The sequence below is a fragment of the Anabrus simplex genome, chromosome 4 (genome assembly GCF_040414725.1).
Source record: "Anabrus simplex isolate iqAnaSimp1 chromosome 4, ASM4041472v1, whole genome shotgun sequence".
Lineage (NCBI taxonomy): Eukaryota > Metazoa > Arthropoda > Insecta > Orthoptera > Tettigoniidae > Anabrus > Anabrus simplex.
Window position 1 is genome coordinate 295,255 of NC_090268.1, and position 26,333 is coordinate 321,587.

The following is a 26,333-nucleotide window of genomic DNA, read 5'->3' on the forward strand; positions in this document are numbered from 1 at the left end:
AGTGGAGTACTGTGTGTATAGTGCGGTGTAGTACCGAGTGGAGTACTGTGTGCATACTGCCGTGTAGTACTGAGTGGAGTACAGTACCTCTACTGCCGTGTAGTACCGGGTGGAGTACTGTGTGTATAGTGCCGTGTAGTACCGAGTGGAGTACAGTGCCTGTACTGCCGTGTAGTTCTGAGTGGAGTACAGTGCCTGTACTGCCGTGTAGTCCCGAGTGGAGTACAGTGCCTGTACTGCCTTGTAGTAGTGAGTGGAGTACTGTGCCTGTACTGCCGTGTAGTACTCAGTGGAGTACTGTGTGTATAGTGCCGTGTAGTACCGAGTGGAGTACAGTGCCTGTACTGCCGTGTAGTACTGAGTGGAGCACAGTGCCTGTACTGCCGTGTAGTACTGAGTGGAGTACAGTTCCTGTACTGCCGTGTAGTCCCGAGTGGAGTACAGTGCCTGTACTGCCGTGTAGTACTGATTGGAGTACCGTGCCTGTACTGCCGTGTAGTCCCGAGTGGAGTACAGTGCCTGTACTTCCGTGTAGTACTGATTGGAGTACCGTGCCTGTACTGCCGTGTAGTACCGAGTGGAGTACATTGCTTGTACTGCCGTGTAGTACTGAGTGGAGTACAGTGCCTGTACTGTCGTGTAGTCCAGAGTGGAGTACTGTGTGTATAGTGCCGTGTAATACTGAGCGGAGTACAGTGCCTGTACTGCCGTGTAGCACTGAGTGGAGTACTGTGTGTATAGTGCCGTGTAGAACCGAGTGGAGTACAGTGCCTGTATTGCCGTGTAGTACTGAGTGGAGTACAGTGCCTGTAATGCCGTGTAGTACCGAGTGGAGTACTGTGTGTATAGTGCCGTGTAGTACCGAGTGGAGTACAGTGCCTGTACTGCCGTGTAGTACTGAGTGGAGTACAGTGCCTGTACTGCCGTGTAGTCCCGAGTGGAGTACAGTGCCTGTACTTCCGTGTAGTACTGATTGGAGTACCGTGCCTGTACTGCCGTGTAGTACCGAGTGGAGTACATTGCTTGTACTGCCGTGTAGTACTGAGTGGAGTACAGTGCCTGTACTGTCGTGTAGTCCCGAGTGGAGTACTGTGTGTATAGTGCAGTGTAATACTGAGCGGAGTACAGTGCATGTACTGCCGTGTAGTCCCGAGTGGAGTACTGTGTGTATAGTGCAGTGTAGTACTGCGTGGAGTACAGTGCCTGTACTGCCGTGTAGTACCGAGTGGAGTACAGTGCCTGTACTGCCGTGTAGTCCCAGGTGGAGTACTGTGTGCATACTGCCGTGTAGTACTGAGTGGAGTACAGTGCCTGTACTGCCGTGTATTACCGAGTGGAGTACAGTGCCTGTACTGCCGTGTAGTACTGGGTGGAGTACAGTGCCTGTACTGCCGTGTAGTCCCCAGTGGAATACAGTTTGTGTAGTGCAGTGTAGTACTGAGTGGAGTAGAGTGCCTGTACTGCCGTGTAGTACCGAGTGGGGGACTGTGTGTATACTGCCGTGTAGTTCCGAGTGGAGTACAGTGCAAGTACTTACGTGTAGTACCGATTGGAATACTGTGTGTATAGTGCCGTGTAGTACCGAGTGGAGTACTGCGTGCATACTGCCGTGTAGTACTGAGTGGAGTACAGTGCCTGTACTGCCGTGTAGTACCGAGTGGAGTACGGTGCATGTACTGCCGTGTAGTACCGGGTGGAGTACTGTGTGTATAGTGCGGTGTAGTACCGAGTGGAGTACAGTGCATGTACTGCCGTGTAGTACCGAGTGGAGTACTGTGTGTATAGTGCCGTGTAGTACCGAGGTTAGTACAGTGCCTGTATTGCCGTGTAGTATAGAGTGGAGTACTGTGTGTACAGTGCCATGTAGTACCGAGTGGAGTACTGTGTGCATACTGCCGTGTAGTACTGCGTGGAGTACAGTACCTGTACTGCCGTGTAGTACCGAGTGGAGTACTGTGTGTATAGTGCCGTGTAGCACCGAGTGGAGTACAGTGCCTGTACTGCCGTGAAGGACTGAGTGGAGTACAGTGCCTGAACTGCCGTGCAGTACTGAGTGGAGTAGAGTGCCTGTACTGCCGTGTAGTACTGAGTGGAGTACAGTGCCTGTACTGCCGTGTAGTAGTGAGTGGAGTACTGTGCCTGTACTGCGGTGTAGTACTGAGTGGAGTACTGTGTGTATAGTGCCGTGTAGTACCGAGTAGAGTAGAGTGGGTGTATGCCGTGTAGTACTGAGTGGAGTACAGTGCCTGAACTGCCGTGCAGTACTGAGTGGAGTACAGTGCCTGTACTGCCGTGTAGTCCCGAGTGGAGTACAGTGCCTGTACTGCCGTGTAGTACTGAATGGAGTACAGTGTGTATAGTGCCGTGTAGTACCGGGTGGAGTACAGTGCCTCTACTGCCGTGTAGTACTGAGTGGAGTACAGTGCCTGTACTGCCGTGTAGTACTGAGTGGAGTACAGTGCCTGTACTGCCGTGTAGTACTGAGTGGAGTACTGTGTGTATAGTGCCGTGAAGTACCGAGTGGAGTACAGTGCCTGTACTGCCGTGTAGTACTGAGGGGAGTGCAGTGCCTGTACTGCCGTGTAGTACTGAGTGGAGTACAGTGCCTGTACTGCCGTGTAGTCCCGAATGGAGTACTGTGTGTATAGTGCCGTGTAGTACCGAGTGGAGTACAGTGCCTGTACTGCCGTGTAGTACCGAGTGGAGTGCTGTGTGTATAGTGCCGTGTAGTACCGAGTGGAATACAGTGCCTGTACTGCCGTGTAGTACTGAGTGGAGTACAGTGCCTGTAATGCCGTGTAGTACCGAGTGGATTACTGTGTGTATAGTGCCGTGTAGTACCGAGTGGAGTACAGTGCCTGTACTGCCGTGTAGTACTGAGTGGAGTACAGTCCTGAACTGCCGTGTAGTCCCGAGTGGAGTACAGTGCTTATACTGCCGTGTAGTACTGAGTGGTTTACAGTGCCTGTACTGCCGTGTAGTACCGAGTGGAGTACAGTGCTTATACTGCCGTGTAGTACTGAGTGGTTTACAGTGCCTGTACTGCCGTGTAGTACTGGGTGGAGTACAGTGCCTGTACTGCCGTGTAGTACCGAGTGGGGGACTGTGTGTATACTGCCGTGTAGTTCCGAGTGGCGTACTGTGCCTGTACTTCCGTGTAGAACCGAGTGGAATACTGTGTGTATAGTGCCGTGTAGTACCGAGTGGAGTACTGTGTGCATACTGCCGTGTAGCACTGAGTGGAGTACAGTGCCTGTACTGCCGTGTAGTACCGAGTGGAGTACTGTGTGTAAGGTGCCTTGTAGTACCGAGTGGAGTACGGTGCATGTACTGCCGTGTAGTACCGAGTGGAGTACTGTGTGTATAGTGCGGTGTAGTACCGAGAGGAGTACAGTGCATGTACTGCCGTGTAGTACCGAGTGGAGTACTGTGTGTATAGTGCCGTGTAGTACCGAGTGGAGTACAGTGCCTGTATTTCCGTGTAGTAAAGAGTGGAGTACTGTGTGTACAGTGCCATGTAGTACCGAGTGGAGTACTGTGTGCATACTGCCGTGTAGTACTGCGTGGAGTACAGTACCTGTACTGCCGTGTAGTACCGAGTGGAGTACTGTGTGTATAGTGCCGTGTAGTACCGAGTGGAGTACAGTGCCTGTACTGCCGTGTAGGACTGAGTGGAGTACAGTGCCTGAACTGCCGTGCAGTACTGAGTGGAGTACAGTGCCTGCACTGCCGTGTAGTCCCGAGTGGAGTACAGTTCCTGTACTGCCGTGTAGTACTGAGTGGAGTACAGTGCCTGTACTGCCGTGTAGTAGTGAGTGGAGTACTGTGCCTGTATTGCCGTGTAGTACTGAGTGGAGTACTGTGTGTATAGTGCCGTGTAGTACCGAGCGGAGTACAGTGGGTGTATGCCGTGTACTACTGAGTGGAGTACAGTGCCTGAACTGCCGTGCAGTACTGAGTGGAGTACAGTGCCTGTACTGCCGTGTAGTCCCGAGTGGAGTACAGTGCCTGTACTGCCGTGTAGTACTGAGTGGAGTACAGTGCCTGTACTGCCGTGTAGTAGTGAGTGGAGTACAGTTCCTGTACTGCCGTGTAGTACTGAGTGGAGTACTGTGTGTATAGTGCCGTGAAGTACCGAGTGGAGTACAGTGCCTGTACTGCCGTGTAGTAGTGAGTGGAGTACTGTGCCTGTATTGCCGTGTAGTACTGAGTGGAGTACTGTGTGTATAGTGCCGTGTAGTACCGAGCGGAGTACAGTGGGTGTATGCCGTGTACTACTGAGTGGAGTACAGTGCTGTACTGCCGTGTAGTCCCGAGTGGAGTACAGTGCCTGCACTGCCGTGTAGTACCGAGTGGAGTACTGTGTGTATAGTGCCGTGAAGTACCGAGTGGAGTACAGTGCCTGTACTGCCGTGTAGTACCGAGTGGAGTACAGTGCTTATACTGCCGTGTAGTACTGAGTGGAGTACAGTGCCTGTACTGCCATGTAGTCCCGAATGGAGTACTGTGTGTATAGTGCCGTGTAGTACCGAGTGGAGTACAGTGCCTGTACTGCCGTGTAGTACTGAGTGGAGTACAGTGCCTGTAATGCCGTGTAGTACCGAGTGGAGTACTGTGTGTATAGTGCCGTGTAGTACCGAGTGGAGTACAGTGCCTGTACTGCCGTGTAGTACTGAGTGGAGTACAGTGCTGTACTGCCATGTAGTCCCGAGTGGAGTACAGTGCCTGTACTGCCGTGTAGTTCTGATTGGAGTACATTGCCTGTACTGCCGTGTAGTACCGAGTGGAGTACAGTGCTTATACTGCCGTGTAGTACTGAGTGGGGTACAGTGCCTGTACTGCCGTGTAGTGCCGAGTGGAGTACTGTGTGTATAGTGCAGTGTAGTACTGAGTGGAGTACAGTGCATTTACTGCCGTGTAGTCTCGAGTGGAGTACTGTGTGTATAGTGCAGTGTAGTGCTGAGTGGAGTACAGTGCCTGTACTGCTGTGTAGTACCGAGTGGAGTACAGTGCCTGTACTGCCATGTAGTCCCGAGTGGAGTACTGTGTGCATACTGCCGTGTAGTACTGAGTGGAGTACAGTGCCTGTACTGCCGTGTAGTACCGAGTGGAGTACTGTGTGTATAGTGCCGTGTAGTACCGAGTGGAGTACAGTGCCTGTACTGCGTGTAGTACCGAGTGGAGTACTGTGTGTATAATGTCGTGTAGTGCCGAGTGGAGTACAGTGCCTGTAATGCCGTGTAGCACTGAGTGGAGTACAGTTTGAATAGTGCCGTGTAGTACCGAGTGGAGTACATTGCCTGTACTGCCGTGTAGTACCGAGTGGAGTACATTGTGTATAGTGCCGTCTAGTACCGAGTGGAATACAGTGTGTATAGTGCCGTGTAGTACTGAGTGGAGTACAGTACCTGTACTGCCGTGTAGTACCGAGTGGAGTACAGTGTGTATAGTGCCGTGTAGTACAGAGTGGAGTACAGTGCCTGTACTGCCGTGTAGTACTGAGTGGAGTACATTGCCTGTACTGCCGTGTAGTACCGAGTGGAGTACAGTGTGTATAGTGCCGTGTAGTACTGAGTGGAGTACAGTGCCTGTGCTGCCGTGTAGTACTGAGTGGGGTACAGTGCCTGTACTGCCGTGTAGTACCGAGTGGGTGAATGTGTGTATACTGCCGTGTAGTACTGGGTATAGTACAGTGCCTGTACTGCCGTGTAGTACCGAGTGGAGTACAGTGTGCATACTGCCGTGTAGTACTGAGTGGAGTACAGTGCCTGTACTACCGTGTAGTACCGAGTGGGGGACTGTGTGTATACTGCCGTGTAGTACTGAGTGGAGTACAGTGCCTGTACTGCCGTGTAGAACCGAGTGGGGGACTGTGTGTATACTGCCGTGTAGTACTGAGTGGAGTACTGTGTGTATAGTGCAGTGTAGTGCTGAGAGGAGTACAGTGCCTGTACTGCCGTGTAGTACCGAGTGGAGTACTGTGTGTATAGTGCAGTGCAGTGCTGAGTGGAGTACAGTACCTGTACTGCCGTGTAGTACTGAGTATAGTACAGTGCCTGTACTGCCGTGTAGTACCGAGTGGGGGACTGTGTGTATACTGCCGTGTAGTACTGAGTGGAGTGCAGTACCTGTACTGCCGAGTAGTCCCGAGTGGAGTACTGTGTGTATAGTGCAGTGTAGTGCTGAGTGGAGTACAGTAACTGTACTGCCGTGTAGTACCGAGTGGGGGGCTGTGTGCATACTGCCGTGTAGTTCCGAGTGGAGTACAATGCCTGTACTGGCGTGTAGTACTGAGTGGAGTACATTGCCTGTATTGCCGTGTAGTACTGAGTGGAGTACAGTGCCTGTACTGCCGTGTAGTAGTGAGTGGAGTACAGTTCCTGTACTGCCGTGTAGTACTGAGTGGAGTACTGTGTGTATAGTGCCGTGAAGTACCGAGTGGAGTACAGTGCCTGTACTGCCGTGTAGTAGTGAGTGGAGTACTGTGCCTGTATTGCCGTGTAGTACTGAGTGGAGTACTGTGTGTATAGTGCCGTGTAGTACCGAGCGGAGTACAGTGGGTGTATGCCGTGTACTACTGAGTGGAGTACAGTGCTGTACTGCCGTGTAGTCCCGAGTGGAGTACAGTGCCTGCACTGCCGTGTAGTACCGAGTGGAGTACTGTGTGTATAGTGCCGTGAAGTACCGAGTGGAGTACAGTGCCTGTACTGCCGTGTAGTACCGAGTGGAGTACAGTGCTTATACTGCCGTGTAGTACTGAGTGGAGTACAGTGCCTGTACTGCCATGTAGTCCCGAATGGAGTACTGTGTGTATAGTGCCGTGTAGTACCGAGTGGAGTACAGTGCCTGTACTGCCGTGTAGTACTGAGTGGAGTACAGTGCCTGTAATGCCGTGTAGTACCGAGTGGAGTACTGTGTGTATAGTGCCGTGTAGTACCGAGTGGAGTACAGTGCCTGTACTGCCGTGTAGTACTGAGTGGAGTACAGTGCTGTACTGCCATGTAGTCCCGAGTGGAGTACAGTGCCTGTACTGCCGTGTAGTTCTGATTGGAGTACAGTGCCTGTACTGCCGTGTAGTACCGAGTGGAGTACAGTGCTTATACTGCCGTGTAGTACTGAGTGGGGTACAGTGCCTGTACTGCCGTGTAGTGCCGAGTGGAGTACTGTGTGTATAGTGCAGTGTAGTACTGAGTGGAGTACAGTGCATTTACTGCCGTGTAGTCTCGAGTGGAGTACTGTGTGTATAGTGCAGTGTAGTGCTGAGTGGAGTACAGTGCCTGTACTGCTGTGTAGTACCGAGTGGAGTACAGTGCCTGTACTGCCATGTAGTCCCGAGTGGAGTACTGTGTGCATACTGCCGTGTAGTACTGAGTGGAGTACAGTGCCTGTACTGCCGTGTAGTACCGAGTGGAGTACTGTGTGTATAGTGCCGTGTAGTACCGAGTGGAGTACAGTGCCTGTACTGCGTGTAGTACCGAGTGGAGTACTGTGTGTATAATGTCGTGTAGTGCCGAGTGGAGTACAGTGCCTGTAATGCCGTGTAGCACTGAGTGGAGTACAGTTTGAATAGTGCCGTGTAGTACCGAGTGGAGTACAGTGCCTGTACTGCCGTGTAGTACCGAGTGGAGTACAGTGTGTATAGTGCCGTCTAGTACCGAGTGGAATACAGTGTGTATAGTGCCGTGTAGTACTGAGTGGAGTACAGTACCTGTACTGCCGTGTAGTACCGAGTGGAGTACAGTGTGTATAGTGCCGTGTAGTACAGAGTGGAGTACAGTGCCTGTACTGCCGTGTAGTACTGAGTGGAGTACATTGCCTGTACTGCCGTGTAGTACCGAGTGGAGTACAGTGTGTATAGTGCCGTGTAGTACTGAGTGGAGTACAGTGCCTGTGCTGCCGTGTAGTACTGAGTGGGGTACAGTGCCTGTACTGCCGTGTAGTACCGAGTGGGTGAATGTGTGTATACTGCCGTGTAGTACTGGGTATAGTACAGTGCCTGTACTGCCGTGTAGTACCGAGTGGAGTACAGTGTGCATACTGCCGTGTAGTACTGAGTGGAGTACAGTGCCTGTACTACCGTGTAGTACCGAGTGGGGGACTGTGTGTATACTGCCGTGTAGTACTGAGTGGAGTACAGTGCCTGTACTGCCGTGTAGAACCGAGTGGGGGACTGTGTGTATACTGCCGTGTAGTACTGAGTGGAGTACTGTGTGTATAGTGCAGTGTAGTGCTGAGAGGAGTACAGTGCCTGTACTGCCGTGTAGTACCGAGTGGAGTACTGTGTGTATAGTGCAGTGCAGTGCTGAGTGGAGTACAGTACCTGTACTGCCGTGTAGTACTGAGTATAGTACAGTGCCTGTACTGCCGTGTAGTACCGAGTGGGGGACTGTGTGTATACTGCCGTGTAGTACTGAGTGGAGTGCAGTACCTGTACTGCCGAGTAGTCCCGAGTGGAGTACTGTGTGTATAGTGCAGTGTAGTGCTGAGTGGAGTACAGTAACTGTACTGCCGTGTAGTACCGAGTGGGGGGCTGTGTGCATACTGCCGTGTAGTTCCGAGTGGAGTACAATGCCTGTACTGGCGTGTAGTACTGAGTGGAGTACATTGCCTGTATTGCCGTGTAGTCCCGAGTGGAGTACAGTGCCTGTACTGCCGTGTAGTAGTGAGTGGAATACAGTGCCTGTACTGCCGTGTAGTACTGAGTGGAGTACTGTGTGTATAGTGCCGTGTAGTACCGAGTGGAGTACATTGGGTGTACTGCCGTGTAGTACTGAGTGGAGTAGAGTGCCTGTAGTGCCGTGTAGTACCGAGTGGAGTACAGTGCCTGTACTGCCGTGTAGTACTGAGTGGAGTACCGTGTGTATAGTGCCGTGTAGTACCGAGTGGAGTACAGTGCCTGTACTGCCGTATAGTACTGAGTGGAGTACAGTGCCTGTACTGCCGTGTAGTACTGAGTGGAGAACAGTGCCTGTTCCGCCGTGTAGTCCCGAGTGAAGTACATTGCCTGTACTGCCGTGTAGTACTGAGTGGAGTACTGTGTGTATAGTGTCGTGTAGTACCGAGTGGAGTACAGTGCCTGTACTGCCGTGTAGTACTGAGTGGAGTACAGTGCCTGTACTGCCGTGTAGTCCCGAATGGAGTACAGTGCCTGTACTGCCGTGTAGTACTGATTGGAGTAATAGTGCCTGTACTGCCATGTAGTACCGAGTGGAGTACAGTGCTTGTACTGCCCTGTAGTACTGAGTGAAGTACAGTGCCTGTACTGCCATGTAGTGCCGGGTGGAGTACTGTGTGTATAGTGCAGTGTAGTACTGAGTGGTGTACAGTGCATGTACTGCCGTGTAGTCCCGAGTGGAGTACTGTATGTATAGTGCAGTGTAGTACTGAGTGGAGTACAGTGCCTGTACTGCCGTGTAGTACTCAGTGGAGTACTGTGTGTATAGTGCCGTGTAGTACCGATTGGAGTACAGTGGGTGTACTGCCGTGTAGTACTGAGTGGAGTACAGTGCCTGTACTGCCGTGTAGTACTGTGTGGAGTACAGTGCCTGTACTGCCGTGTAGTCCCGAGTGGAGTACAGTGCCTATACTGCCGTGTAGTACTGAGTGGAGTACTGTGTGTATAGTGCCGTCTAGTACCGAGTGGAGTACAGTGCCTGTACTGCCGTGTAGTACTGAGTGGAGCACAGTGCTTGTACTGCCGTGTAGTACTGAGTGGAGTACAGTTCCTGTACTGCCGTGTAGTCCCGAGTGAAGTACAGTGCCTGTACTGCCGTGTAGTACTGAGTGGAGTACTGTGTGTATAGTGCCGTGTAGTAACGAGTGGAGTACAGTGCTGTACTGCCGTGTAGTACTGAGTGGAGTACAGTGCCTGTACTGCCGTGTAGTACTGAGTGGAGTACAGTGCCTGTACTGCCGTGTAGTCCCGAATGGAGTACTGTGCCTGTACCGCCGTGTAGCACCGAGTGGAGTACTGTGTGTATAGTACCGTGTAGTACCGAGTGGAGTAGAGTGCCTGTATTGCCGTGTAGTACTGAGTGGAGTACCGTGCCTGTAATGCCGTTTAGTACCGAGTGGAGTACTGTGTGTATAGTGCCGTGTAGTACCGAGTGGAGTACAGTGCCTGTACTGCCGTGTAGTACTGAGTGGAGTACAGTGCCTGTACTGCCGTGTAGTCCCGAGTGGGGTACAGTGCCTGTACTTCCGTGTAGTACTGATTGGTGTACAGTGCCTGTACTGCCGTGTAGTACCGAGTGGAGTATATTGCTTGTATTGCCGTGTAGTACTGAATGGAGTACAGTGCCTGTACTGTCGTGTAGTGCCGAGTGGAGTACTGTGTGTATAGTGCAGTGTAGTACTGAGTGGAGTACAGTGCATGTACTGCCGTGTAGTCCCGAGTGGAGTACTGTGTGTATAGTGCAGTGTAGTACTGAGTGGAGTACAGTGCCTGTACTGCCGTGTAGTACCGAGTGGAGTACAGTGCCTGTACTGCCGTGTAGTACTGGGTGGAGTACAGTGCCTGTACTGCCGTGTAGTCCCCAGTGGAATACAGTTTGTGTAGTGCAGTGTAGTACTGAGTGGAGTACAGTGCATGTACTGCCGTGTAGTACCGAGTGGAGTACATTGCCTGTACTGCTGTGTAGAACCGAGTGGAGTACAGTGTGTATAGTGCCGTGTAGTACTGAGTGGAGTACAGTGCCTGTACTGCCGTGTAGTACCGAGTGGAGTACAGTGCGTGTAGTGCCGTCTAGTACCGAGTGGAGTACAGTTTGTATATTGCCGTGTAGTACTGAGTGGAGTACAATGCCTGTACTGCCGTGTAGTACCGAGTGGAGTACAGTGTGTATAGTGCCGTGTAGTACCGAGTGGTGTACTGTGCCTGTACTGCCGTGTAGTACTGAGTGGAGTACAGTGCCTGTACTGATGTGTAGTACCGAGTGGAGTACAGTGTGTATAGTGCCGTGTGGTACTGAGTGGAGTACAGTGCCTGTACAGCCGTGTAGTACTGAGTGGGGGACTGTGTGTATACTGCCGTGTAGTACTGAGTATAGTACAGTGCCTGTACTGCCGTGTAGTACCGAGTGGAGTACTGTGTGCATACTGTTGTGTAGTACTGAGTGGAGTACAGTACCTGTACTGCCGTGTAGTACCGAGTGGGGGACTTTGTGTATACTGCCGTGTAGTACGGAGTGGAGTACAGTGCCTGTACTGCCGTGTAGTACCGAGTGGGGGACTGTGTGTATACTGCCGTGTACTACTGAGTGGAGTACATTGCCTGTACTGCCGTGTAGTACCGAGTGGGGGACTGTGTGTATACTGCCGTGTAGTACTGAGTGGAGTACAGTGTGTATAGTGCAGTGTAGTGTTGAGTGGAGTACAGTGCCTATACTGCCGTGTAGTACCAAGTGGATTATTGTGTGTATAGTGCAGTGTAGTGCTGAGTGGCGTACAGTACCTGTACTGCCGTGTAGTACTGAGTATAGTACAGTGCCTGTACTGCCGTGTAGTACCGAGTGGGGGACTGTGTGTATACAGCCGTGTAGTACTGAGTGGAGTACAGTACCTGTACTGCCGAGTAGTCTGGAGTGGAGTACTGTGTGTAAAGTGCAGTGTAGTGCTGAGTGGAGTACAGTACCTGTACTGCCGTGTAGTACCGAGTGGGGGACTGTGTGTATACTGCCGTGCAGTACTGAGTGGAGTACAGTGCCTGTACTGCCGTGTAGTACCGAGTGGGGGACTGTGTGTATACTGCCGTGTAGCACTGAGTGGAGTAGAGTGCCTGTACTACCGTGTAGTCCCGAGTGGAGTGCTGTGTGCATACTGCCGTGTAGTACTGAGTGGAGAATAGTCCCTGTACTGCCGAGTAGCCCCGAGTGGAGTACAGTGTGTATAGTGCAGTGTAGTACTGAGTGGAGTACAGTGTGTATAGTGCAGTGTAGTACTGAGTGGAGTACAGTGCCTGTACTGCCGTGTAGTACCGAGTGGGGGACTGTGTGTATACTGCCGTGTAGTACTGAGTGGAGTACAGCGTGTATAGTGCCGTGTAGTACCGAGTGGGGTTTTGTGTGCATACTGCCGTGTAGTACTGAGTGGAGTACAGTGCCTGTACTGCTATGTTGTCCCGAGTGGAGTACTGTGTGTATACTGCCGTGTAGTACCGAGTGGAGTACAGTGCCTGTACTGCCATGTAGTACCGAGTGGAGTACTGTGTGCATACTGCCGTGTAGTGCGGAGTGGAGTACAGTGCCTATACTGCCGTGTAGTACAGATTGGAGTACTGTGTGGATAGTGCCGTGTAGTACCGAGTGGAGTACTGTGTGCATACTGCCGTGTAGTACTGAGTGGAGTACAGTGCCTGTACTGCCGTGTAGTACCGAGTGGAGTACTGTGTGTATAGTGCCGTGTAGTATCGAGTATAGTACAGTGCATGTACTGCCGTGTATTACCGAGTGGAGTACTGTGTGTATAGTGCGGTGTAGTACCGAGTGGAGTACAGTGCATGTACTGCCGTGTAGTACCGAGTGGAGTATTGTGTGTATAGTGCCGTGTAGTACCGAGTGGAGTACAGTGCCTGTATTGCCGTGTAGTACCGAGTGGAGTACTGTGTGTATAGTGCCGTGTAGTACCGATTGGAGTACTGTGTGCATACTGCCGTGTAGTACTAGTGGAGTACAGTACCTGTACTGCCGTGTAGTACCGAGTGGAGTACTGTGTGTATAGTGCCGTGTAGTACCGAGTGGAGTACAGTGCCCTTACTGCCGTGTAGTACTGAGTGGAGTAGAATGCCTGTACTGCCGTGTAGTCCCGAGTGGAGTACAGTGCCTGTACTGCCGTGTACTAGTGAGTGGAGTACTGTGCCTGTACTGCCGTGTAGTACTGAGTGGGGTACTAGGTGTATAGTGCCGTGTAGTACCGAGTGGAGTACAGTGGGTGTACTGTAGTGTAGTACTGAGTGGAGTACAGTGCCTGTACTGCCGTGTAGTACTGAGTGGAGTACAGTGCCTGTACTGCCGTGTAGTCCCGAGTGGAGTACAGTGCATGTACTGCCGTGTAGTACCGAGTGGAGTACAGTGCCTGTACTGCCGTGTAGTACCGAGTGGAGTACTGTGTGCATACTGCCGTGTAGTACCGAGTGGAGTACAGTGCCTGTACTGCCGTGTAGTCCCGAGTGGAGTACAGTGCCTGTACTGCCGTGTAGTACTGAGTGGAGTACAGTGCCTGTACTGCCGTGTAGTAGTGAGTGGAGTACTGTGCCTGTACTGCCGTGTAGTACTGAGTGGAGTACTGTGTGTATAGTGCCGTGTAGTACCGAGTGGAGTACAGTGGGTGTATGCCGTGTAGTACTGAGTGGAGTACAGTGCCTGAACTGCCGTGCAGTACTGAGTGGAGTACAGTGCCTGTACTGCCGTGTAGTCCCGAGTGGAGTACAGTGCCTGTACTGCCGTGTAGTACTGAATGGAGTACTGTGTGTATAGTGCCGTGTAGTACCGAGTGGAGTACAGTGCCTGTACTGCCGTGTAGTACCGAGTGGAGTACTGTGTGTATCGTGCCGTGTAGTACCGAGTGGAGTACAGTGCCTGTACTGCCGTGTAGTACTGAGGGGAGTACAGTGCCTGTACTGCCGTGTAGTACTGAGTGCAGTACAGTGCCTGTACTGCCGTGTAGTCCCGAATGGAGTACTGTGTGTATAATGCCGTGTAGTACCGAGTGGAGTACAGTGCCTGTACTGCCGTGTAGTACCGAGTGGAGTACTGTGTGTATAGTGCCGTGTAGTACCGAGTGGAGTACAGTGCCTGTACTGCCGTGTAGTACTGAGTGGAGTACAGTGCCTGTAATGTCGTGTAGTACCGAGTGGATTACTGTGTGTATAGTGCCGTGTAGTACCGAGTGGAGTACAGTGCCTGTACTGCCGTGTAGTACTGAGTGGAGTACAGTGCTGAACTGCCGTGTAGTCCCGAGTGGAGTACAGTGCCTGTACTGCCGTGTAGTTCTAATTGGAGTACAGTGCCTGTACTGCCGCGTAGTACCGAGTGGAGTACAGTGCTTATACTGCCGTGTAGTACTGAGTGGGGTACAGTGCCTGTACTGCGTGTAGTACCGAGTGGAGTACTGTGTGTATAGTGCCGTGTAGTACCGAGTGGAGTACTCTGTGTATAGTGCCGTGAAGTACCGAGTGGAGTACAGTGACTGTACTGCCGTGTAGTACTGAGGGGAGTACAGTGCCTGTACTGCCGTGTAGTTCTGATTGGAGTACAGTGCCTGTACTGCCGTGTAGTACCGAGTGGAGTACAGTGCTTATACTGCCGTGTAGTACTGAGTGGGGTACAGTGCCTGTACTGCCGTGTAGTGCCGAGTGGAGTACTGTGTGTATAGTGCAGTGTAGTACCGAGTGGAGTACAGTGCCTGTACTGCGTGTAGTACCGAGTGGAGTACTGTGTGTATAGTGCCGTGTAGTGCCGAGTGGAGTACAGTGCCTGTACTGCCGTGTAGTACTGAGTGGAGTACAGTGTGAATAGTGCCGTGTAGTACCGAGTGGAGTACAGTGCCTGTACTGCCGTGTAGTACCGAGTTAATTACAGTGTGTATAGTGCCGTCTAGTACCGAGTGGAATACAGTGTGTATAGTGCCGTGTAGTACTGATTGGAGTACAGTACCTGTACTGCCGTGTAGTGCCGAGTGGAGTACAGTGTGTATAGTGCCGTGTAGTACAGAGTGGAGTACAGTGCCTGTACTGCCGTGTAGTACTGAGTGGAGTACATTGCCTGTACTGCCGTGTAGTACCGAGTGCAGTACAGTGTGTATAGTGCCGTGTAGTACTGAGTGGAGTACAGTGCCTGTGCTGCCGTGTAAAACTGAGTGGGGTACAGTGCCTGTACTGCCGTGTAGTACCGAGTGGGGGAATGTGTGTATACTGCCGTGTAGTACTGAGTATAGTACAGTGCCAGTACTGCCGTGTAGTACCGAGTGGAGTACTGTGTGCATACTGCCGTGTAGTACTGAGTGGAGTACAGTACCTGTACTGCCGTGTAGTACCGCGTGGGGGACTGTGTGTATACTGCCGTGTAGTACTGAGTGGAGTACAGTGCCTGTACTACCGTGTAGTACCGAGTGGGGGACTGTGTGTATACTGCCGTGTAGTACTGAGTGGAGTACAGTGCCTGTACTGCCGTGTAGAACCGAGTGGGGGACTGTGTGTATACTGCCGTGTAGTACTGAGTGGAGTACTGTGTGTATAGTGCAGTGTAGTGCTGAGTGGAGTACAGTGCCTGTACTGCCGTGTAGTACCGAGTGGAGTACTGTGTGTATAGTGCAGTGTAGTGCTGAGTGGAGTACAGTACCTGTAATGCCGTGTAGTACTGAGTATAGTACAGTGCCTGTACTGCCGTGTAGTACCGAGTGGGGGACTGTGTGTATACTGCCGTGTAGTACTGAGTGGAGTACAGTACCTGTACTGCCGAGTAGTCCCGAGTGGAGTACTGTGTGTATAGTGCAGTGTAGTGCTGAGTGGAGTACAGTGCCTGTACTGCCGTGTAGTACCGAGTGGAGTGCTGTGTGTATAGTGCCGTGTAGTACCGAGTGGAATACAGTGCCTGTACTGCCGTGTAGTACTGAGTGGAGTACAGTGCCTGTAATGCCGTGTAGTACCGAGTGGATTACTGTTTGTATAGTGCCGTGTAGTACCGAGTGGAGTACAGTGCCTGTACTGCCGTGTAGTACTGAGTGGAGTACAGTGCAAAACTGCCGTGTAGTCCCGAGTGGAGTACAGTGCCTGTACTGCCGTGTAGTTCTGATTGGAGTACAGTGCCTGTACTGCCGTGTAGTACCGAGTGGAGTACAGTGCTTATACTGCCGTGTAGTACTGAGTGGGGTACAGTGCCTGTACTGCCGTGTAGTACCGAGTGGAGTACTGTGAGTATAGTGCCGTGTAGTACCGAGTGGAGTACTGTGTGTATAATGCCGTGAAGTACCGAGTGGAGTACAGTACCTGTACTGTCGTGTAGTACTGAGTATAGTACAGTGCCTGTACTGCCGTGTAGTACCAAGTGGGGGACTGTGTGTATACTGCCGTGTAGTACTGAGTGGAGTGCAGTACCTGTACTGCCGAGTAGTCCCGAGTGGAGTACTGTGTGTATAGTGCAGTGTAGTGCTGAGTGGAGTACAGTAACTGTACTGCCGTGTAGTACCGAGTGGGGGACTGTGTGCATACTGCCGTGTAGTTCCGAGTGGAGTACAGTGCCTGTACTGGCGTGTAGTACTGAGTGGAGTACAGTGCCTGTATTGCCGTGTAGTCCCGAGTGGAGTACAGTGCCTGTACTGCCGTGTAGTACTGAGTGGAGTACTGTGTGTATAGTGCCGTGTGGTACCGAGTGGAGTACAGTGCCTGTACTGCCGTGTAGTACTGAGTGGAGTACTGTGTGTATAGTGCCGTGTGGTACCGAGTGGAGTACAGTGCCTGTACTGCCTAGTAGTACTGAGTGGAGTACAGTGCCTGACTGCCGTGTAGTACTGAGTGGAGTACAGTGCCTGTACTGCCGTGTAGTCCCGAGTGAAGTACATTGCCTGTACTGCCGTGTAGTACTGAGTGGAATACTGTGTGTATAGTGTCGTGCAGTACCGAGTGGAGTACAGTGCCTGTACTGCCGTGTAGTACTGAGTGGAGTACAGTGCCTGTACTGCCGTGTAGTCCCGAGTGGAGTACAGTGCCTGTACTGCCGTGTAGTACTGATTGGAGTAATAGTGCCTGTACTGCCGTGTAGTACTGAGTGGAGTACTGTGTGTATAGTGCCGTGTAGTACCGAGTGGAGTACAGTGGGTGTACTGCCGTGTAGTACTGAGTGGAGTACAGTGCCTGTACTGTCGTGTAGTACTGAGTGGAGTACAGTGCCTGTACTGCCGTGTAGTACTGAGCGGAGAACTGTGTGTATAGTGCCGTGTAGTACCGAGTGGATTACAGTGCCTGTACTGCCGTGTAGTACTGAGTGGAGTACAGTGCCTGTACTGCCGTGTAGTACTGAGTGGAGTACAGTGCCTGTACTGCCGTGTAGTCCCGAGTGGAGTACAGTGCCTGTACTTCCGTGTAGTACTGAGTGAAGTACTGGGTGTATAGTGCCGTGTAGTAACGAGTGGAGTACAGTGCCTGTATTGCCGTGTAGTACTGAGTGGAATACAGTGCCTCTATTGCCGTGTAGTACTGAGTGGAGTACAGTGCCTGTACTTCCGTGTAGTCCCGAATGGGGTACTCTGTGTATAGTGCCGTGTAGTACCGAGTGGAGTACCGTGCCTGTACTGCCGTGTAGTACCGAGTGGAGTACTGTGTGTATATAGTGCCGTGTAGAACCGATTGGAGTACAGTGCCTCTACTGCCGTGTAGTACTGAGTGGAGTACAGTGCCTGTAATGCCGTGTAGTACCGAGTGGAGTACTGTGTGTATAGTGCCGTGTAGTACCGAGTGGAGTACAGTGCCTGTACTGCCGAGTAGGACTGAGTGGAGTACAGTGCCTGTACTGCCGTGTAGTCCCGAGTGGAGTAGAGTGCCTGTACTACCGTGTAGTACTGAGTGGAGTACTGTTTGTATAGTGCCCTGTAGTACCGAGTGGAGTACATTGCCTGTACTGCCGTGTAGTCCCGAGTGGAGTACGGTGCATGTACTGTCGTGTAGTACCGAGTGGAGTACAGTGCTTGTACTGCCGTGTAGTACTGAGTGGAGTACAGTGCATGTACTGCCGTGTAGTACCGAGTGGAGTACTGTTTGTATAGTGCCGTGTAGTACCGAGTGGAGTACAGTGCATGCACTGCCGTGTAGTACCGACTGGAGTACTGTGTGTATAGCGCGGTGTAGTACCGAGTGGAGTACAGTGCATGTACTGCCGTGTAGTACCGAGTGCAGTACTGTGTGTATAGTGCAGTGTAGTACCGTGTGGAGTACGGTGCCTGTATTGCCGTGTAGTACCGAGTGGAGTACTGTGTGTATAGTGCCGTGTAGTACCGAGTGGAGTACAGTGCCTGTACTGCCGTGTAGTACTGAGTGGTGTACAGTGCCTGTACTGCCGTGTAGTCCCGAGTGGAGTACAGTGCCTGTACTGCCGTGTAGTAGTGAGTGGAGTACTGTGCCTGTACTGCCGTGTAGTACTGAGTGGAGTACTGTGACTGTACTGCCGTGTAGTACCGAGTGGAGTACAGTGGGTGTACTGCCGTGTAGTACTGAGTGGAGTACAGTGCCTATACTGCCGTGTAGTACTGAGTGGGGTACAGTGCCTGTACTGCCGTGTAGTCCCGAGTGGAGTACAGTGCCTGTACTGCCGTGTAGTACTGAGTGGAGTACAGTGCCTGTACTGCCGTCTAGTACTGAGTGGAGTACAGTGCCTGTACTGCCGTGTAGTCCCGAGTGGAGTACAATGCCTGTACTGCCGTGTAGTACTTAGTGGAGTACATTGCCTGTACTGCCGTGTAGTACTGAGTGGAGTACAGTGTGTATAGTGCCGTGTAGTACTGAGTGGAGTACAGTGCCTGTGCTGCCGTGTAGTACTGAGTGGGGTACAGTGCCTGTACTGCCGTGTAGTACCGAGTGGGTGAATGTGTGTATACTGCCGTGTAATACTGGGTATAGTACAGTGCCTGTACTGCCGTGTAGTACCGAGTGGAGTACAGTGTGCATACTGCCGTGTAGTACTGAGTGGAGTACAGTGCCTGTACTACCGTGTAGTACCGAGTGGGGGACTGTGTGTATACTGCCGTGTAGTACTGAGTGGAGTACAGTGCCTGTACTGCCGTGTAGAACCGAGTGGGGGACTGTGTGTATACTGCCGTGTAGTACTGAGTGGAGTACTGTGTGTATAGTGCAGTGTAGTGCTGAGAGGAGTACAGTGCCTGTACTGCCGTGTAGTACCGAGTGGAGTACTGTGTGTATAGTGCATTGCAGTGCTGAGTGGAGTACAGTACCTGTACTGCCGTGTAGTACTGAGTATAGTACAGTGCCTGTACTGCCGTGTAGTACCGAGTGGGGGACTGTGTGTATACTGCCGTGTAGTACTGAGTGGAGTGCAGTACCTGTACTGCCGAGTAGTCTCGAGTGGAGTACTGTGTGTATAGTGCAGTGTAGTGCTGAGTGGAGTACAGTAACTGTACTGCCGTGTAGTACCGAGTGGGGGGCTGTGTGCATACTGCCGTGTAGTTCCGAGTGGAGTACAATGCCTGTACTGGCGTGTGGTACTGAGTGGAGTACATTGCCTGTATTGCCGTGTAGTCCCGAGTGGAGTAGTGAGTGGAATACAGTGCCTGTACTGCCGTGTAGTACTGAGTGGTGTACTGTGTGTATAGTGCCGTGTAGTACCGAGTGGAGTACATTGGGTGTACTGCCGTGTAGTACTGAGTGGAGTAGAGTGCCTGTAGTGCCGTGTAGTACTGAGTGGAGTACAGTGCCTGTACTGCCGTGTAGTACTGAGTGGAGTACCGTGTGTATAGTGCCGTGTAGTACCGAGTGGAGTACAGTGCCTGTACTGCCGTATAGTACTGAGTGGAGTACAGTGCCTGTACTGCCGTGTAGTACTGAGTGGAGAACAGTGCCTGTTCCGCCGTGTAGTCCCGAGTGAAGTACATTGCCTGTACTGCCGTGTAGTACTGAGTGGAGTACTGTGTGTATAGTGTCGTGTAGTACCGAGTGGAGTACAGTGCCTGTACTGCCGTGTAGTACTGAGTGGAGTACAGTGCCTGTACTGCCGTGTAGTCCCGAATGGAGTACAGTGCCTGTACTGCCGTGTAGTACTGATTGGAGTAATAGTGCCTGTACTGCCATGTAGTACCGAGTGGAGTACAGTGCTTGTACTGCCCTGTAGTACTGAGTGAAGTACAGTGCCTGTACTGCCATGTAGTGCCGGGTGGAGTACTGTGTGTATAGTGCAGTGTAGTACTGAGTGGTGTACAGTGCATGTACTGCCGTGTAGTCCCGAGTGGAGTACTGTATGTATAGTGCAGTGTAGTACTGAGTGGAGTACAGTGCCTGTACTGCCGTGTAGTACTCAGTGGAGTACTGTGTGTATAGTGCCGTGTAGTACCGATTGGAGTACAGTGGGTGTACTGCCGTGTAGTACTGAGTGGAGTACAGTGCCTGTACTGCCGTGTAGTACTGTGTGGAGTACAGTGCCTGTACTGCCGTGTAGTCCCGAGTGGAGTACAGTGCCTATACTGCCGTGTAGTACTGAGTGGAGTACTGTGTGTATAGTGCCGTCTAGTACCGAGTGGAGTACAGTGCCTGTACTGCCGTGTAGTACTGAGTGGAGCACAGTGCTTGTACTGCCGTGTAGTACTGAGTGGAGTACAGTTCCTGTACTGCCGTGTAGTCCCGAGTGAAGTACAGTGCCTGTACTGCCGTGTAGTACTGAGTGGAGTACTGTGTGTATAGTGCCGTGTAGTAACGAGTGGAGTACAGTGCTGTACTGCCGTGTAGTACTGAGTGGAGTACAGTGCCTGTACTGCCGTGTAGTACTGAGTGGAGTACAGTGCCTGTACTGCCGTGTAGTCCCGAATGGAGTACTGTGCCTGTACCGCCGTGTAGCACCGAGTGGAGTACTGTGTGTATAGTACCGTGTAGTACCGAGTGGAGTAGAGTGCCTGTATTGCCGTGTAGTACTGAGTGGAGTACCGTGCCTGTAATGCCGTTTAGTACCGAGTGGAGTACTGTGTGTATAGTGCCGTGTAGTACCGAGTGGAGTACAGTGCCTGTACTGCCGTGTAGTACTGAGTGGAGTACAGTGCCTGTACTGCCGTGTAGTCCCGAGTGGGGTACAGTGCCTGTACTTCCGTGTAGTACTGATTGGTGTACAGTGCCTGTACTGCCGTGTAGTACCGAGTGGAGTATATTGCTTGTATTGCCGTGTAGTACTGAATGGAGTACAGTGCCTGTACTGTCGTGTAGTGCCGAGTGGAGTACTGTGTGTATAGTGCAGTGTAGTACTGAGTGGAGTACAGTGCATGTACTGCCGTGTAGTCCCGAGTGGAGTACTGTGAGTATAGTGCAGTGTAGTACTGAGTGGAGTACAGTGCCTGTACTGCCGTGTAGTACCGAGTGGAGTACAGTGCCTGTACTGCCGTGTAGTACTGGGTGGAGTACAGTGCCTGTACTGCCGTGTAGTCCCCAGTGGAATACAGTTTGTGTAGTGCAGTGTAGTACTGAGTGGAGTACAGTGCATGTACTGCCGTGTAGTACCGAGTGGAGTACATTGCCTGTACTGCTGTGTAGAACCGAGTGGAGTACAGTGTGTATAGTGCCGTGTAGTACTGAGTGGAGTACAGTGCCTGTACTGCCGTGTAGTACCGAGTGGAGTACAGTGCGTGTAGTGCCGTCTAGTACCGAGTGGAGTACAGTTTGTATATTGCCGTGTAGAACTGAGTGGAGTACAATGCCTGTACTGCCGTGTAGTACCGAGTGGAGTACAGTGTGTATAGTGCCGTGTAGTACCGAGTGGTGTACTGTGCCTGTACTGCCGTGTAGTACTGAGTGGAGTACAGTGCCTGTACTGATGTGTAGTACCGAGTGGAGTACAGTGTGTATAGTGCCGTGTGGTACTGAGTGGAGTACAGTGCCTGTACAGCCGTGTAGTACTGAGTGGGGGACTGTGTGTATACTGCCGTGTAGTACTGAGTATAGTACAGTGCCTGTACTGCCGTGTAGTACCGAGTGGAGTACTGTGTGCATACTGTTGTGTAGTACTGAGTGGAGTACAGTACCTGTACTGCCGTGTAGTACCGAGTGGGGGACTTTGTGTATACTGCCGTGTAGTACGGAGTGGAGTACAGTGCCTGTACTGCCGTGTAGTACCGAGTGGGGGACTGTGTGTATACTGCCGTGTACTACTGAGTGGAGTACGTTGCCTGTACTGCCGTGTAGTACCGAGTGGGGGACTGTGTGTATACTGCCGTGTAGTACTGAGTGGAGTACAGTGTGTATAGTGCAGTGTAGTGTTGAGTGGAGTACAGTGCCTATACTGCCGTGTAGTACCAAGTGGATTATTGTGTGTATAGTGCAGTGTAGTGCTGAGTGGCGTACAGTACCTGTACTGCCGTGTAGTACTGAGTATAGTACAGTGCCTGTACTGCCGTGTAGTACCGAGTGGGGGACTGTGTGTATACAGCCGTGTAGTACTGAGTGGAGTACAGTACCTGTACTGCCGAGTAGTCTGGAGTGGAGTACTGTGTGTAAAGTGCAGTGTAGTGCTGAGTGGAGTACAGTACCTGTACTGCCGTGTAGTACCGAGTGGGGGACTGTGTGTATACTGCCGTGCAGTACTGAGTGGAGTACAGTGCCTGTACTGCCGTGTAGTACCGAGTGGGGGACTGTGTGTATACTGCCGTGTAGCACTGAGTGGAGTAGAGTGCCTGTACTACCGTGTAGTCCCGAGTGGAGTGCTGTGTGCATACTGCCGTGTAGTACTGAGTGGAGAATAGTCCCTGTACTGCCGAGTAGCCCCGAGTGGAGTACAGTGTGTATAGTGCAGTGTAGTACTGAGTGGAGTACAGTGTGTATAGTGCAGTGTAGTACTGAGTGGAGTACAGTGCCTGTACTGCCGTGTAGTACCGAGTGGGGGACTGTGTGTATACTGCCGTGTAGTACTGAGTGGAGTACAGCGTGTATAGTGCCGTGTAGTACCGAGTGGGGTTTTGTGTGCATACTGCCGTGTAGTACTGAGTGGAGTACAGTGCCTGTACTGCTATGTTGTCCCGAGTGGAGTACTGTGTGTATACTGCCGTGTAGTACCGAGTGGAGTACAGTGCCTGTACTGCCATGTAGTACCGAGTGGAGTACTGTGTGCATACTGCCGTGTAGTGCGGAGTGGAGTACAGTGCCTATACTGCCGTGAAGTACAGATTGGAGTACTGTGTGGATAGTGCCGTGTAGTACCGAGTGGAGTACTGTGTGCATACTGCCGTGTAGTACTGAGTGGAGTACAGTGCCTGTACTGCCGTGTAGTACCGAGTGGAGTACTGTGTGTATAGTGCCGTGTAGTATCGAGTATAGTACAGTGCATGTACTGCCGTGTATTACCGAGTGGAGTACTGTGTGTATAGTGCGGTGTAGTACCGAGTGGAGTGCAGTGCATGTACTGCCGTGTAGTACCGAGTGGAGTATTGTGTGTATAGTGCCGTGTAGTACCGAGTGGAGTACAGTGCCTGTATTGCCGTGTAGTACCGAGTGGAGTACTGTGTGTATAGTGCCGTGTAGTACCGATTGGAGTACTGTGTGCATACTGCCGTGTAGTACTAGTGGAGTACAGTACCTGTACTGCCGTGTAGTACCGAGTGGAGTACTGTGTGTATAGTGCCGTGTAGTACCGAGTGGAGTACAGTGCCCTTACTGCCGTGTAGTACTGAGTGGAGTAGAATGCCTGTACTGCCGTGTAGTCCCGAGTGGAGTACAGTGCCTGTACTGCCGTGTACTAGTGAGTGGAGTACTGTGCCTGTACTGCCGTGTAGTACTGAGTGGGGTACTAGGTGTATAGTGCCGTGTAGTACCGAGTGGAGTACAGTGGGTGTACTGTAGTGTAGTACTGAGTGGAGTACAGTGCCTGTACTGCCGTGTAGTACTGAGTGGAGTACAGTGCCTGTACTGCCGTGTAGTCCCGAGTGGAGTACAGTGCATGTACTGCCGTGTAGTACCGAGTGGAGTACAGTGCCTGTACTGCCGTGTAGTACCGAGTGGAGTACTGTGTGCATACTGCCGTGTAGTACCGAGTGGAGTACAGTGCCTGTACTGCCGTGTAGTCCCGAGTGGAGTACAGTGCCTGTACTGCCGTGTAGTACTGAGTGGAGTACAGTGCCTGTACTGCCGTGTAGTAGTGAGTGGAGTACTGTGCCTGTACTGCCGTGTAGTACTGAGTGGAGTACTGTGTGTATAGTGCCGTGTAGTACCGAGTGGAGTACAGTGGGTGTATGCCGTGTAGTACTGAGTGGAGTACAGTGCCTGAACTGCCGTGCAGTACTGAGTGGAGTACAGTGCCTGTACTGCCGTGTAGTCCCGAGTGGAGTACAGTGCCTGTACTGCCGTGTAGTACTGAATGGAGTACTGTGTGTATAGTGCCGTGTAGTACCGAGTGGAGTACAGTGCCTGTACTGCCGTGTAGTACCGAGTGGAGTACTGTGTGTATCGTGCCGTGTAGTACCGAGTGGAGTACAGTGCCTGTACTGCCGTGTAGTACTGAGGGGAGTACAGTGCCTGTACTGCCGTGTAGTACTGAGTGCAGTACAGTGCCTGTACTGCCGTGTAGTCCCGAATGGAGTACTGTGTGTATAATGCCGTGTAGTACCGAGTGGAGTACAGTGCCTGTACTGCCGTGTAGTACCGAGTGGAGTACTGTGTGTATAGTGCCGTGTAGTACCGAGTGGAGTACAGTGCCTGTACTGCCGTGTAGTACTGAGTGGAGTACAGTGCCTGTAATGTCGTGTAGTACCGAGTGGATTACTGTGTGTATAGTGCCGTGTAGTACCGAGTGGAGTACAGTGCCTGTACTGCCGTGTAGTACTGAGTGGAGTACAGTGCTGAACTGCCGTGTAGTCCCGAGTGGAGTACAGTGCCTGTACTGCCGTGTAGTTCTAATTGGAGTACAGTGCCTGTACTGCCGCGTAGTACCGAGTGGAGTACAGTGCTTATACTGCCGTGTAGTACTGAGTGGGGTACAGTGCCTGTACTGCGTGTAGTACCGAGTGGAGTACTGTGTGTATAGTGCCGTGTAGTACCGAGTGGAGTACTCTGTGTATAGTGCCGTGAAGTACCGAGTGGAGTACAGTGACTGTACTGCCGTGTAGTACTGAGGGGAGTACAGTGCCTGTACTGCCGTGTAGTTCTGATTGGAGTACAGTGCCTGTACTGCCGTGTAGTACCGAGTGGAGTACAGTGCTTATACTGCCGTGTAGTACTGAGTGGGGTACAGTGCCTGTACTGCCGTGTAGTGCCGAGTGGAGTACTGTGTGTATAGTGCAGTGTAGTACCGAGTGGAGTACAGTGCCTGTACTGCGTGTAGTACCGAGTGGAGTACTGTGTGTATAGTGCCGTGTAGTGCCGAGTGGAGTACAGTGCCTGTACTGCCGTGTAGTACTGAGTGGAGTACAGTGTGAATAGTGCCGTGTAGTACCGAGTGGAGTACAGTGCCTGTACTGCCGTGTAGTACCGAGTTAAGTACAGTGTGTATAGTGCCGTCTAGTACCGAGTGGAATACAGTGTGTATAGTGCCGTGTAGTACTGATTGGAGTACAGTACCTGTACTGCCGTGTAGTGCCGAGTGGAGTACAGTGTGTATAGTGCCGTGTAGTACAGAGTGGAGTACAGTGCCTGTACTGCCGTGTAGTACTGAGTGGAGTACATTGCCTGTACTGCCGTGTAGTACCGAGTGCAGTACAGTGTGTATAGTGCCGTGTAGTACTGAGTGGAGTACAGTGCCTGTGCTGCCGTGTAAAACTGAGTGGGGTACAGTGCCTGTACTGCCGTGTAGTACCGAGTGGGGGAATGTGTGTATACTGCCGTGTAGTACTGAGTATAGTACAGTGCCAGTACTGCCGTGTAGTACCGAGTGGAGTACTGTGTGCATACTGCCGTGTAGTACTGAGTGGAGTACAGTACCTGTACTGCCGTGTAGTACCGCGTGGGGGACTGTGTGTATACTGCCGTGTAGTACTGAGTGGAGTACAGTGCCTGTACTACCGTGTAGTACCGAGTGGGGGACTGTGTGTATACTGCCGTGTAGTACTGAGTGGAGTACAGTGCCTGTACTGCCGTGTAGAACCGAGTGGGGGACTGTGTGTATACTGCCGTGTAGTACTGAGTGGAGTACTGTGTGTATAGTGCAGTGTAGTGCTGAGTGGAGTACAGTGCCTGTACTGCCGTGTAGTACCGAGTGGAGTACTGTGTGTATAGTGCAGTGTAGTGCTGAGTGGAGTACAGTACCTGTAATGCCGTGTAGTACTGAGTATAGTACAGTGCCTGTACTGCCGTGTAGTACCGAGTGGGGGACTGTGTGTATACTGCCGTGTAGTACTGAGTGGAGTACAGTACCTGTACTGCCGAGTAGTCCCGAGTGGAGTACTGTGTGTATAGTGCAGTGTAGTGCTGAGTGGAGTACAGTGCCTGTACTGCCGTGTAGTACCGAGTGGAGTGCTGTGTGTATAGTGCCGTGTAGTACCGAGTGGAATACAGTGCCTGTACTGCCGTGTAGTACTGAGTGGAGTACAGTGCCTGTAATGCCGTGTAGTACCGAGTGGATTACTGTTTGTATAGTGCCGTGTAGTACCGAGTGGAGTACAGTGCCTGTACTGCCGTGTAGTACTGAGTGGAGTACAGTGCAAAACTGCCG